The 13,701-nt window shown below is 37.6% G+C and overlaps 1 protein-coding gene across 1 annotated transcript in view; it reads right to left on the reverse strand.

The window, feature by feature from the left end:
- The window catches only part of NUMB (NUMB endocytic adaptor protein), a gene marked incomplete at its 5' end in the record, with an annotated part of 117,189 nt that extends 105,402 nt beyond the window's left edge, over positions 1-11,787 (reverse strand). Inside the window, 2 exon segments of the mRNA NM_001101951.1 lie at positions 11,025-11,067; positions 11,653-11,787.
- Between the last annotated feature and the right edge of the window lie 1,914 nt (positions 11,788-13,701).

Raw genomic sequence — 13,701 nt, forward strand, 5'->3', positions numbered from 1 at the left:
GACACCTGGAACATTAAGACTACTATCCAAAAAAACTCACACTGTTAATATTCCTAGGTATGATAATGGTATTAGGTAACGGTACTATTCTTTCAACACTCTTATGGATTTGAAAGTTCCATGATAAAAAGTAGGTGTTAATGTTAATTTCCTTGTTTGAATATTATGTTTTAGCTATATAAGATGTAACCACTGGGTAAAGGGCACAGAACCTTCCTGTCATCTTTTTACAACTTCCCATTAATTTAAAATTACATCAAAACAAAATGGTAAAACAAAAATGTTGGAAGAATTTCCAACAGTTTAGTAATAAACACTATAAAACCTGGCTAGAACGCATGAACAGCTATGTGAAGACTCTGAAATGTAAACATTACAGGTAGATCTTTGAAAAGCAACAGAACTTTTTTTTATCAACGCACTCGCTGTAAGTTTAGCATTTTTCCTCCTCTAGTACCCCCAGCCTGAACTCAGCACAGCCCAAAACCCAGAAGTGAACTCAATGGTGGAGGCAGAGAGATACCGGAGAAACCCTCTAGCTCTGGCTCAAGGACAGAAAATAGGAGTGTTCAGTCATTCAGTCGTGTCCAACTTTGTAGCCCATGGCTCCTCTAAAGGGAACTCCTCAAGTGCAAAGAAAGCAGGGAAATCACTAGGGTATTTTTTCATTCTCCTTTCTCTCCATACTTTCATGTCGCAGTCCCTAGGCCTTCTGTGGTGGATGCAAAGCAACAGTAGAAAAATCAATTAGGAAAGGAAGCCTCCAGGAGCAAAAACTCTTGAGGGGACTATTCCTCTCTGTTCAGCAGAACCCTGCTTCCAAGTGGGCAGGCCAAACTCCATTATTTTTTCCTTTGCTCTCCCTGCTCTCGAGAAAATATCTCCACAAAGTTGTTTATGAGCTCTGAGGTCCCTCTCAACCTGTGAAGGTATGAATCTGATGCCAATTAACATAATATAACCTTTGAAAACAGAGAAAATGAGCAGACCTCCAACCAAATCCCTGACTGACCGGTGAGAGGAACACACATGGGACAGATCTGAAAAGCACTGACAGAGCTGTGAAGACTGAATTGACATTGGAATCACAACCCACAGAAAGCTAAAACAAAAACATCAACATTCTCCACAGAAAGTAAACAAAACCTAGAATCTCATTATAACACTCAGATTGAATGTCCAGGATACAAACCAAAATTACTCAGCCTGAGAACCACAAAAATCTCAGCTCACATGGGAAAATACAACATTGATGAAGAGATGAACTTAGATATTGGAATTATCCCATAAAGACTTTAAAGCAGTTATTGTAAAAATGCTCAAATAAATATCAAACACTCTTGAAATAAGTGTTAAGTTAGAAATCACCAGCAAAAAAAAAAAACCAGAAGACAAAGAAGAGCAAATAGAAATTTTAGAACTGAAAAATAAAGTAACCAAAAGTTGTGAATAAGATTTCAATGTCCTTTGAATTAAAATATACTTTTTCTTTCTCTCCCAATTTAATGTTTTCCAAAAAATAAAACTACTGAAATATGTCCAGTCTAAAAAAAAAAAAAAAAAATCAAACAGAAATGAAAAGATTCAGAAACCATACACCTCACTTAATGAACCAGGGGGGCAACTCCACTCTTCTTCCTCGTCCTTAAGTAACTTCTCAATGTAAACTGACCTTTTTTCAGACTCCAACTTAGGTAAAATACTACTCAATCTTCAGGGCACAGATCAAATGCCATATCCATGAAGCAAGTAAGAAAGCAAGTAAGAATATTTCTCACCTATAAACTCAAGAAGTACTGTAAGTTGCACACTGAAATTTGGCAACTATGTAAGACACATAATTTCTTTTTTATGGTTATTTACAAGTTCCATCTCTCCTAATAGATTTCTTCTAATAGATTTAAAATCCTTTAAGACCATGAAATTCTGGCTCCCATTTCTTACCTACCTCAACATCTTCAATGAACTGATTAGTACAAATTTCTTGAATTGAACTTCAATTATTAAAAGCTCTTTCAAACAAAATGTATGAGAGAACTTTGAGCTACATCAAAACTTTCAGCTTCTGTATTTTAGTTTAGTTTATGAATCAAAATCTACAGAATGACAAATAATTTTTTGCATACAAAAGAATGAAGAAATAAGCATTTACTGTCTAGCACAGGAAACTATATTCAATATCTTGCAATAACCTATAATGGAAGATAATTTGAAAAAAAAAATACATATATATGTATATAACTGAATCCTTTGCCTATACTAACACAGTATTGTAAATCAACCATACTATAGTTTTTAAAAAATGAAGAAACATGTAACATGGAAAGAGACATTTCCTTAATCCTTCTCTTATAAAAGTTTCTTTTAAAAGAAATAATATTAAAATTCAGTTCCCCCAAAGTCAGGCAAATAGAACACAAGGGAATTTAGTTATAACTTGTAAGGATAAAACAATTAAAACTGATCCTTTAAAATGGGATTACCTTGAAATTGTAATAACCACATTCAACTTCAAACAAACAGCTGTAATGCTATCAGTTACTGTAAGTAAGTATTAGTAACTCAGTTGTGCACGACTCTTTGCAACCCCATGGACTGCAGGCCACCAGGCTCCTCAGTCCATGAAATTTTCCAGGCAAGGATACTGGAGTGGGTCGCCATTTCCTTCTCCAGGGGGTCTTCCCAACCCAGGAATCGAACCCGGGTCTCCTGCACTGCAGGCAGATTCTTTACCAACTGAGCTACAAGGGAAGCCCAAAGTGCAAGTGAAGTCGCTCAGTCTGGTCCGACTCTTTGCGACCCCATGGACTGTAGCCCACCAGGCTCCTCCATCCATGGGATTCTCCAGGCAAGAATACTGGAGTGGGCTGGCCCTCAAATTTCTTATCTATATACAACAATGCCATACTATAAAACAAGAATAGAAGGTGATTATAAAATCAACTTTCCATTCTACCTTCCCGGTATCCAATTTAACATCTATCCTTTGGCCTAAAAAATAAGATAGTAAAAGACACCGAAATCAGTACTATGTGCTATGGAAAGAGCATCCACTCTTTGGAATTAATCCTGGATTTAAATTCTCCTTCTGGCTTTCAAAGTCATTTTATCAGTCTAGGCTTCAGTCTCCTCAACTGTAAAACCATCTACCTCATCCAGATTAAAGGAGAAAATATACATGGCTTAACATAGCATCCGGTACACAAATAAATATAAACAGCAGTTGGTATTGTTATCATTTCACCACTGGCACAACCACTGAGAAAAGTTCTTTTTCAGCTTCTCCAAACCACAGTTGTCCTGCTCTACATAGGAATTCTGATATCATTCACTCTGCTTACTAATGAAAATCTTTAATTCCTAAAATGATTCAGTATCAAGAGCCTTCTTTCTCTGTGCTTAAGATCAAACTATCTGAAGGCCTTTTGAAGAAATAAACACTACTTATGGCAGAAATCTCAACATATCACCTAGATTGTCCTGAAACCTTTCCATTAACAACTGCTACTATCCTTTCCAACTAAATTAATGACCCTTTTGAAAATGCGAAACTCTGCATCTCCACTAGATAGATGGTGTGGCGTTACTTTTTTTTTTTTTTTTTTTAAACACAAGGCTTAATTTAGAAAATACGGAGGGAAGCTAGATTTCTAAATGATTCCAAAAATGATAAAATTAGAAAATTCTGGGAATTCCCTGGCAGTCCAGTGGTTAGGACTTGGCACTAACACAGCATGCCATAGGTTCAACCCCTGGTCAGGGAACTAAGATTCCACAAGCCTCAGGGGGCCACCAAAAACAGAAAAAAAATTCTGCATCTAACAAGTAATTATCCAAATCTTGATAGTCTCTGGATTTAGGACAATCGTATTAAGGGCGTGGGAGAGTACCCAAATACACATTTTTAAAAAGAAAAAATTTAACCTAACCTACTTAACAGGTCTTCCCCTGGTGGCTCAGATGGTAAAGAATCTGCCTGCAATGCAGGAGACCTGGGTTTGATCCCTGGGTCAGGAAGAGATCTCCTGGAGAAGGAAATGACAACCTACTCTAGTTTTCTTGCCTGGGAAATCCCATGAAAAGAGGAGCCTGGCGGGCGGGCTATAGTCCATGGGGTCACAAAAGTCAGACACAACTTTGTGACTAAACCACCACCATAGCGTCTAAACTAGGATGAGGCAAGTGAGGTACCCTAGCACAGAATTTAACAAGGTACTTTCAGGATCATGCAAGGGACTCCCCCATGAGGCTACTACTCATTCATTTATTCAACACATATTGGATGAACAGGCCTATTCCTTGTCCTCAAGGACACAGCAGTCCAGTGAAGGATGCAGATATACTAATACATAATTGCAATTTAGTTTGAGAGTTGCTATAATAAAGGTAGATACTACATACAGAGGTATCACAGAAGATGAAGTGGCTAAACTGGCTTGGGTGAGCCATGGAGCAATTCAAAGAGGCAATTTATCTGGAATTTAAATAATGTATCATAGTACTCCCAAGAGGCTAAGGTGGGCAGGAAACAGCATTCTAGGCAAAGGGAATAGCTGGCAAAAGCTCAAAGGCAGAATGTATTGAGGAACTTCAAGGAATTTGGTGAAAATAATATAAAAGGAAGTAGTGTGCTGTAAAACTGAAGTGGTAGCTAGAAAACAGTTAAGAGTTTAGGCCCATAAGGTAGGGCTCCTTAAACACCACATTTAGAAATTTATTTCACAAGCAGTAGGGTATAATTATGAGTGGTAAATCAGACATGTGACTTAGGATAATTCTGGTTACCTTCTGTTTTCTGACTGTTCTGGACTAGAACAGTGACCTCCAAATTTTTTTGATCCTGTACCCCATTACTAAAATATTTTTAGCGTATCCTTCAATGTGTGTGCATTTATACTATATCTGGATAATACTATAGTCACATATTAATCACATAAGTAAAAAAGGTTTAAAGCATGAGATGATAAATATAATAACACAAATATAATAACAGTCAAAAAGGAGAAACAATCCAAAGGTCTATCAAACAATTAGTGAATTTTTTTAATGTGGTATCGCCATACAATGGAATACTATTCAATAATAAAAAGGAACAATGCTGCCTGATACATGCTACAATATGAACCTCAAAAACATTAAGCTAGGGACATCCCTGGCAGTCCAGTGGTTAAGACTTCATCTTCCAACGCAGGGGTATGAGCTCGATCCCTGATCAAGGAGCTAAATTCCATATGCCTCACCACAGCCAAAAAACCAGAACATCAACAACAGAAATAATACTGTAACATATTCAATAAAGACTTTAAAAATGGTCCACATTAAAAAAAAAGTTTAAAAAAAAATTAAGCTAAGTGAAAAAGGCCAGAAACGAGATCACATATTGTATGATTCCAACTACGTGAAATCTCCAGAAAAAGCAAATTTTTAAAATACAAAGTAGATTACTGACTACCTGAGGCTGGACATTCTTTTGGTACAAGAATTCACTGCAAACATGTACAAGGAATTTGGCAGGGGGAATGGAAATGAAGATATTCTAAAACTGAATTTTGGAGACTGTATGTCAACTACACATCAAAAACAAAACTTATAGAAAAAAAGATCAAATTTGTGTTTACCAGAGGGAGGAGAGTGGAGAAGGGGAGAATTACATGAAGGCAATCAAAAGGTACAAACTTTCAGTTATAACTATGTACGAGGGATATAATGTACAACACGATAAATATAATGAATACGGCTGTATGTCATAAATGAAAGTTAAGAGGGTAAATCCTAAGAGTTCTTGTCACAAGGAAAAATTTTTTTCTTTTTACTATGAGCTTCCCTGGAGGTTCAGTTGGTAAAGAATCCACCTGTAATGCAGGAGGCCTGGGTTCGATCCCTGGGCTGGGAAGATCCCCTGGAGGAGGGCATAGCAACCCACTCCAGTATTCTTGCCTGGAGAATCCCCATGGACAGAGGAGCCTGGAGGACTGGAGTTTTTCCTTTTGTTATACTATGAGATGACAGATAAGTTTCACTGAGAGGAGAAAGAAAGAAAGTGAAGTCGCTCAGTCGTGTCCAACTCTTTGCGACCCCATGGACTGTAGCCTACCAGTTTCCTCTGTCCATGGGATTTTCCAGGCAAGAATACTGGAGTGGGTTGCCATTTCCTTCTCCAGGAGATCTTCCCGACCCAGGGATTGAACCCGGGTCTCCCACATTGTAGGAAGACGCTTTACCGTCTGAGCCACTGTCCACTGAGAGGAGAAAGGGGCGACAGAGGATGAAATGGTCAGATGGCATCACTGACTCAATGGAAATGAGTTTGAGCAGCTCTAGGAGATAGTGAAGGGCAGGGAAGCCCAGTGTGCTGCAATTCATGGGATGGAAAAGAGGCGGATATGACTCAGTGACTGAACAACAACAAATTTACTGTGATAATCACTTTGTGATGTATATGAGTCAAATCATTATGCTGTACACCTTAAACTTGTACACTGCTGTACTTCCTGGTGGCTCAGATGGTAAAGAATTCTGCAAGGCAGGAGACCCGAGTTCCATCCCTAGGCTGGGAAGATCCCCTGGAGGAGTGCATGGCAACCCACTCCAGTATTCTTGCCTGGAAGATCCCCATGGACAGAGGAGCCTAGTAGGCTACAGTCCATGGGGTTGCAAAGAGTCGGACATGCTAAGCACAGTACAGCACTTAAATGATGTCTCAATAAAACTGGGGCAAAGTCATGCTTACACTATAGTCTAAATATTTAGAGCATTATGTCTAAGAAAACAATGTACATACCTTAATTTAAGAATAATATTAATCACCAGCCCCAAGCATCCAGCATCATGCATCGAACCCGGACTGGCAACTCGTTTCCTACATGATATTTTACATGTTTCATTGCCATTCTCCCAAATCTTCCCACCCTCTCCCTCTCCCACAGAGTCCATAAGACTGTTCTATACATCAGTGTCTCTTTTGCTGTTTCATACACCGGGTTATTGTTACCATCTTTCTAAATTCCATATATATGCGTTAGTATACTGTATTGATGTTTTTCCTTCTGGCTTACTTCACTCTGTATAATAGGCTCCAGTTTCATCCACCTCATTAGAACTGATTCAAATGTATTCTTTTTAATGGCTGAGTAATACTCCATTGTGTATATGTACCACTGCTTTCTTATCCATTCATCTGCTGATGGACATCTAGGTTGCTTCCATGTCTTGGCTATTATAAACAGTGCTGCGATGAACATTGGGGTACACGTGTCTCTTTCCCTTCTGGTTTCCTCAGTGTGTATGCCCAGCAGTGGGGTTGCTGGATCATAAGGCAGTTCTATTTCCAGTTTTTTAAGGAATCTCCACACTGTTCTCCATAGTGGCTGTACTAGTTTGCATTCCCACCAACAGTGTAAGAGGGTTCCCTTTTCTCCACACCCTCTCCAGCATTTATTATTTGTAGACTTTTGGATCGCAGCCATTCTGACTGGTGTGAAATGGTACTTCATAGTGGTTTTGATTTGCATTTCTCTGATAATGAGTGATGTTGAGCATCTTTTCATGTGTTTGTTAGCCATCTGTATGTCTTTTTTGGAGAAATGTCTATTTAGTTCTTTGGCCCATTTTTTGATTGGGTCGTTTATTTTTCTGGAGTTGAGCTGTAGGAGTTGCTTGTATATTTTTGAGATTAGTTGTTTGTCGGTTGCTTCATTTGCTATTATTTTCTCCCATTCTGAAGGCTGTCTTTTCACCTTGCTAATAGTTTCCTTTGATGTGCAGAAGCTTTTAAGGTTAATTAGGTCCCATTTGTTTATTTTTGCTTTTATTTCCAATATTCTGGGAGGTGGGTCATAGAGGATCCTGCTGTGATGTATGTCAGAGAGTGTTTTGCCTATGTTCTCCTCTAGGAGTTTTATAGTTTCTGGTCTTACGTTTAGATCTTTAATCCATTTTGAGTTTATTTTTGTGTATGGTGTTAGAAAGTGGTCCAGTTTCATTCTTTTACAAGTGGTTGACCAGATTTCCCAGCACCACTTGTTAAAGAGATTGTCTTTAATCCATTGTATATTCTTGCCTCCTTTGTCGAAGATAAGGTGTCCATATGTGCGTGGATTTATCTCTGGGCTTTCTATTTTATTCCATTGATCAATATTTCTGTCTTTGTGCCAGTACCATACTGTCTTGATAACTGTGGCTTTGTAGTAGAGCCTGAAGTCAGGTAGGTTGATTCCTCCAGTTCCATTCTTCTTTCTCAAGATCGCTTTGGCTATTCGAGGTTTTTTGTATTTCCATACAAATTGTGAAATTATTTGTTCTAGCTCTGTGAAGAATACTGTTGGTAGCTTGATAGGGATTGCGTTGAATCTATAAATTGCTTTGGGACGGCCCAGAGGGATGGTATGGGGAGGGAGGAGCGAGGAGGGTTCGGGATGGGGAACACATGTATACCTGTGGCGGATTCATTTTGATATTTGGCAAAACTAATACAATTATGTAAAGTTTAAAAAATAAAATTGGAAGAATAAAAAAAAAAAAAAAAAAGAATAATATTAATCACCATCTGAGCCTTCAGAGTCATAATCTTTTGCAACAATAACACCAAAGATCACTGATCACAGAACACCATAACAAATATAATGAAAATGAAAATGTCTAAAATAGTGTGAGAATTACCAAAATGTGACACAGAGACATGAGGTAAGCAAATGCTGTTGGAAAAATGGCATAAACAGACTTGTTCCATGCAGGGTTGCCACAAACTTTAAATTTGTAAAAAATGTAGTATCTGCAGAGCACAGTAAAATGAGGTAAGCATCTACTGTAATGTAAAAAGTAATGCAGGTATCTATGCAAAGTAACTTCCTAACAGACTAGAAAAGAAAGTTGGAAGAAAAAAGGCTGGTTGGGGGCCTATCTGATAGTTGAAAGACACCACTGAGACCTAAATATAAGACAGTGATAGTGAGAATGCAAATCTTTTTATGTGATAAGCAGTTAACATCTAGAGCTTCAACAATTCAACAACAACAAAAAAACAAACAATTTGATTAGAAAAAAGGTGAAGGACTTGAACAGATATTCTCCAAAGAAACTGTATTTGTGTAAAAGTCAACAAGCATGTGAAAAGATGCTCAGATGGCTCAATATCACTAATCATTAGAAAAATACAAATCAAAGCCATGATGAAATACCATCTCAGACCCATTAGAAAGACCATTACTGAAAAACAAACAAGAGTTGGTGAGGATGTGGAGAAACTGGAACCTTTCTCTATTGTTTTACATTGTGAAAATGTAAAATGGTGCAGCAGCTATGGAAGTAGTATGGCAGCTCCTCAAAATTTAAACAAAGTAACACAATTCCACTTTTGGGTATACACACAAAAGAACTGAAAGCATGGCCTCAAAGAGATATTTGTATACCAATACTCATAACAGCATTATTTACAATAGCCTAAAGGTGGAAGCAATCCAAGGGTCCAACAAAGGATGAATGGATAAATAAAAGGTACTATACACAAACAATGGAATGTTATTCAGCCTTAAAATGAAAGAAACTGATACATGCTACAGCGTGTACGATCCTCAAGGACACCATGCTAAGTGAAATAAGCCAGTCACAATAAGATAAAGAGTATACAATTCCATTTACATGAGGTACCTAGAGTGATCAAATTTATACACAGAATATAGAATGTAGGTTGCCAGGGGCTAAAGGGAGAGGGGAATAGGGAGGTGTTTATTGGGTAGAATTTCAATTTTGCAAGATTTAGAGTTCTGCAAGATTTAGGAGATTGGTGGCAAAATAGTGTGAAAATATTTAGTACCACTGAACTGTACACTTAAAGAATGATGCCACTTCTGTGGCAGTCCAGTGGTTAAGTCTCCATATTTTCAATGAAAAGGGCAAGGGTTCAAGCTTTGGTCAAGGAACCAAGATCCCATATGCTACTACTACTAAGTCGCTTCAGTCATGTCCGACTCTGTGCGACCCCACAGACGGCAGCCCACCAGGCTTCCCCGTCCCTGGGATTCTCCAGGCAAGAACACTGGAGTGGGTTGCCATTTCCTTCTCCAATGCATGAAAGTGAAAGTGAAGTCGCTCAGTCGTGTCCGACTCTAGCGACCCCATGGACTGCAGCCTACCAGGCTCCTCCGTCCATGGGATTTTCTAGGCAAAAGTACTACATGCAACCAAAAAAAGAAAAAAGATTAATATGGTCAATTCTATGCTATGACAATCACTTCCCTACCACAAAATTTAAATACTTTTGTTAAACATTTCACATCTACTATATTAGAAACCAGTTTCCCAAATAATTCTCAAATTATTAAAATAAACAAGAAAAAAAAACACCCAAGTAGACTTTAAACAAAAACAACTAGCATTTTCTAGAAACAAAAAAACCTAACTACAAATCTTATTTTTCATCTTGTTTATAAAGTTTTGTCTCTACTTTTGATTATAGCAACATGCTTTGTTGATATGCAATAAAACTCAAAATTGATTTTACTTCTTCCTGTTTAGGCATCTTATTTTCAGTATATCTCAGTAAATGAGAGCACACAAAATTCTTATTGGACTCATACACCATAAAAAAAAAAAAAAAGTCGCTCAGTCATGTCCGACTCTTTGTGACCCCATGGACTATAGCCTACCAAGCTCCTCTGTCCATAGGATTTTCCAGGCAATAGTACTCGAGTGGATTGCCATTGCCTTCTCCAGGAATATTCATCTTTTTTTTGGATGCACATTCATCCAAATATTCATCTTTTTCATTGATTACACCTATGTTTATATTCTTTATCTTAAAAGTAATGCAAATCGTGGCAAATCACATAGGTCAAAAATGGCTACAATGGCAGATTCCATGCCATATGCTCTTATAATCTTATGCTGATATTCTTCCCTTCAAGTGGTAGGGTTCTATACTCCTCTGAACCTGGAGAGACCTTCATGACTACCTCAACCAATAGAAGAGAGCAAAATAACAGTATGTGACTTCCAAAAACTAAGTCAAATATGCCATACAACTTCACCTTGCTCTTTTGGGATGCTCTCTCTTGGAACCCAGCCAACATGCTGTAAGGAAACCAAAAAGTGAAAAACAGAGGTCATACATAGGTGTTCTGGCCTACAGCCCAGGCCCCTACCAACAGCCTGCATTAACCACCAGACACAAGAGTGAGCAAGCCTTCAAATGATTACAGCTCAGGAGAATGAGCTACCTGCTTTCCTCCAGCAGCCCCACCTCATTCCACTTGTTAACAGACAAGCTGTCCCCACCAAGTGAGCCTTACCCAAATTACAGATACACAAGCAAAATAAATGACTGATAGGTCTAAAACCACTAAGTTTTGAGTGCTTTGTTACACAACAATAAATAAATAATACAAGTTCATAAATACAATCTGGAAAATGTACAAAACAAGAAAGAAAAAAAACTTTAATTATCCTAAATTTCACCACAGGTAACATTTGACACATATTTTACAAGCTTGAAAATCCTTTGCCCCAACCAAATAAGATTTCAAATGCTTTGTTTTTAACCAGCTTAAAGGGTTAAATTCTTAAAGGCAGTCAGCTGCTTGCATCTAATAAGAAATAGGAAGGAAGACTATTAGCATTCATCCTACTTTTCTTATCCTGATTCTCTCTTTCACTTACCTGTCCTGAGTGAGGTGTCTGAGGATTGCTGGCCCACCAGTATTCCAATCTATGGATGTGGATCAAGATCTTGGGTTATAACAGCAGCTGCACTGGCCTTCTTCCTTGAAAGAAGCTGCTTAAGCCCCAATTCTGAAATTTTCAAACAAAGAAAATGCTAAATATAGATGTCTTTTTAAAAATCACTTATAATTCCATCTCTACAACTGAACAGGAGCTGTTAGAGGAGGTTAAGATTACACAGAAGTGAATCCACAGGTTTCACTAAAATGGATTTGGGTAATACAGATTTAATCCAGCTCTGCTTCTTAACAATTACAAGATTTTAGTGAAGGCACAAATTGTCTGTGCCAGTCCTGAATATCCACTGGAAGGACTGATACAGAAGCTGAAGATCCAATACTCTGGCCAATACTTTGGCCACCTGATGCAAAGAACTGACTCACTGGAAAAGACCCTGATCCTGGGAAAGATTGAAGGCAGGAGGAGAAGGAGGTGACAGAGGATGAAATGGTTCGATGGCATCAGAGGTTGAGATGGTTCAACGGCATCAATGACTTGATGGACATGAGTTTGAGCAAGCTCCGGGAGTTGGTGATGGACAGGGAAGCCTGGCATGCTGCAGTCCATGGGGTTGCAAAAAATCGGACATGACTGAGTGACTGAACTGAACTGAATTGAATCTTATCATGTGATGAAGATTGAGGGGACAGGATCAAAATTTGGGGCTGAGAGTCAGAAGACCTGGATTTTAAGTTCAGTGATCATTCTGCCTTGCTGTAAGAACTTAAGATACTTCTCTAAGATACATCACCTCTAAAAGGAGAGGATTGCATTTCTTGAATAGGTGCCAGCCACGACCAAAATATGAGTTTAAAGTTACCAAACTGTGCTACTATGAAACCGTCCTTCCTACTATTTTGGTGTTAAAATGGCTTCTTTTATAAGATGATGTGATAGACAGTACTAGTTGTGTTTTAAATACCCTAGAGTCAAAATCAAAAGTTATAACCCTATGTAAATGATCTAAAATTTTTAGAAATTCTAGTGTCTAATATTATTTACATGAATCAAATTCCTTTTACTTCTAACATTCTAAATATTCATTCATTACTCAACTAATATTATATACCTAATATATGACGAGTACTCTACCAGTGGCTGAGGAGCCCTAGAAATATTTCAGACTAATCTCTGCCCTAAAAAAATCTCCCAATGTAACAGGGAAATCAACACATAAACTTCAGATACAATTTAATGAGTTAAGTCTTCAAATAGAGGTTTTGCACCTATGACAAATGATATTAAAGGCAAAGAGTCAATCCACCCAAAAGTTTGGCTTAATAAAATGATCTGGCACAAAAGGAATTATTTCAACACCGATTTATGCTCAGTGGTACCTTTCTCTACCAGCCTCTAGACAACAGAAGGACATACCAAGTTTGCTCCATTTTACATTTCTAGCACATGGTACAATGCCTTGTAAAGAACAGGTATCAAATAGTTTATAAAGAAAAAATGACTTATTAAATGCATGAATTCTCTCTTTTTTCCCCATAGGAATTAAAGTTATAGTACCTTGAAAGTAAAAATTCTTAAGATTTTTTATTCAAAAATAATTTTAAGTGTGTATATTAATCACCCAAACCTATGATATTGGAACCTGGATACGTATGCCTGTTTTGAAAAGCAAAATAAATTCACCATCGACAATCCCAAGAGTGGTGTTCCTGAATAAAAAGACTAGCAGCAATTAATATTTTTTTTTTAAATATTCTTGAAAGTACTTTTTTACCAAAAACTCTTCAAAACATTTTCCATGAATTATCTCACTTAATCCTGATAACAGTGCTTATGAAATGGACTATTAATATTATAATTTTATAACTAGAAAAACTAAGGTATAGAGAAGTTACTTTCAACATCACAAAACTACTAAGCAGGATTGATATTAAAAAAAAAAATAGGCTGCATGACCCCAGACTACTCTTTCATATTTTTCTTCAACTAAAGAAAAAACAAAACAGATTTTTAGCAGAACTAGGAACA

Source organism: Bos taurus, chromosome 10 (genome assembly GCF_002263795.3).
Source record: "Bos taurus isolate L1 Dominette 01449 registration number 42190680 breed Hereford chromosome 10, ARS-UCD2.0, whole genome shotgun sequence".
NCBI classification, from domain to species: domain Eukaryota; kingdom Metazoa; phylum Chordata; class Mammalia; order Artiodactyla; family Bovidae; genus Bos; species Bos taurus.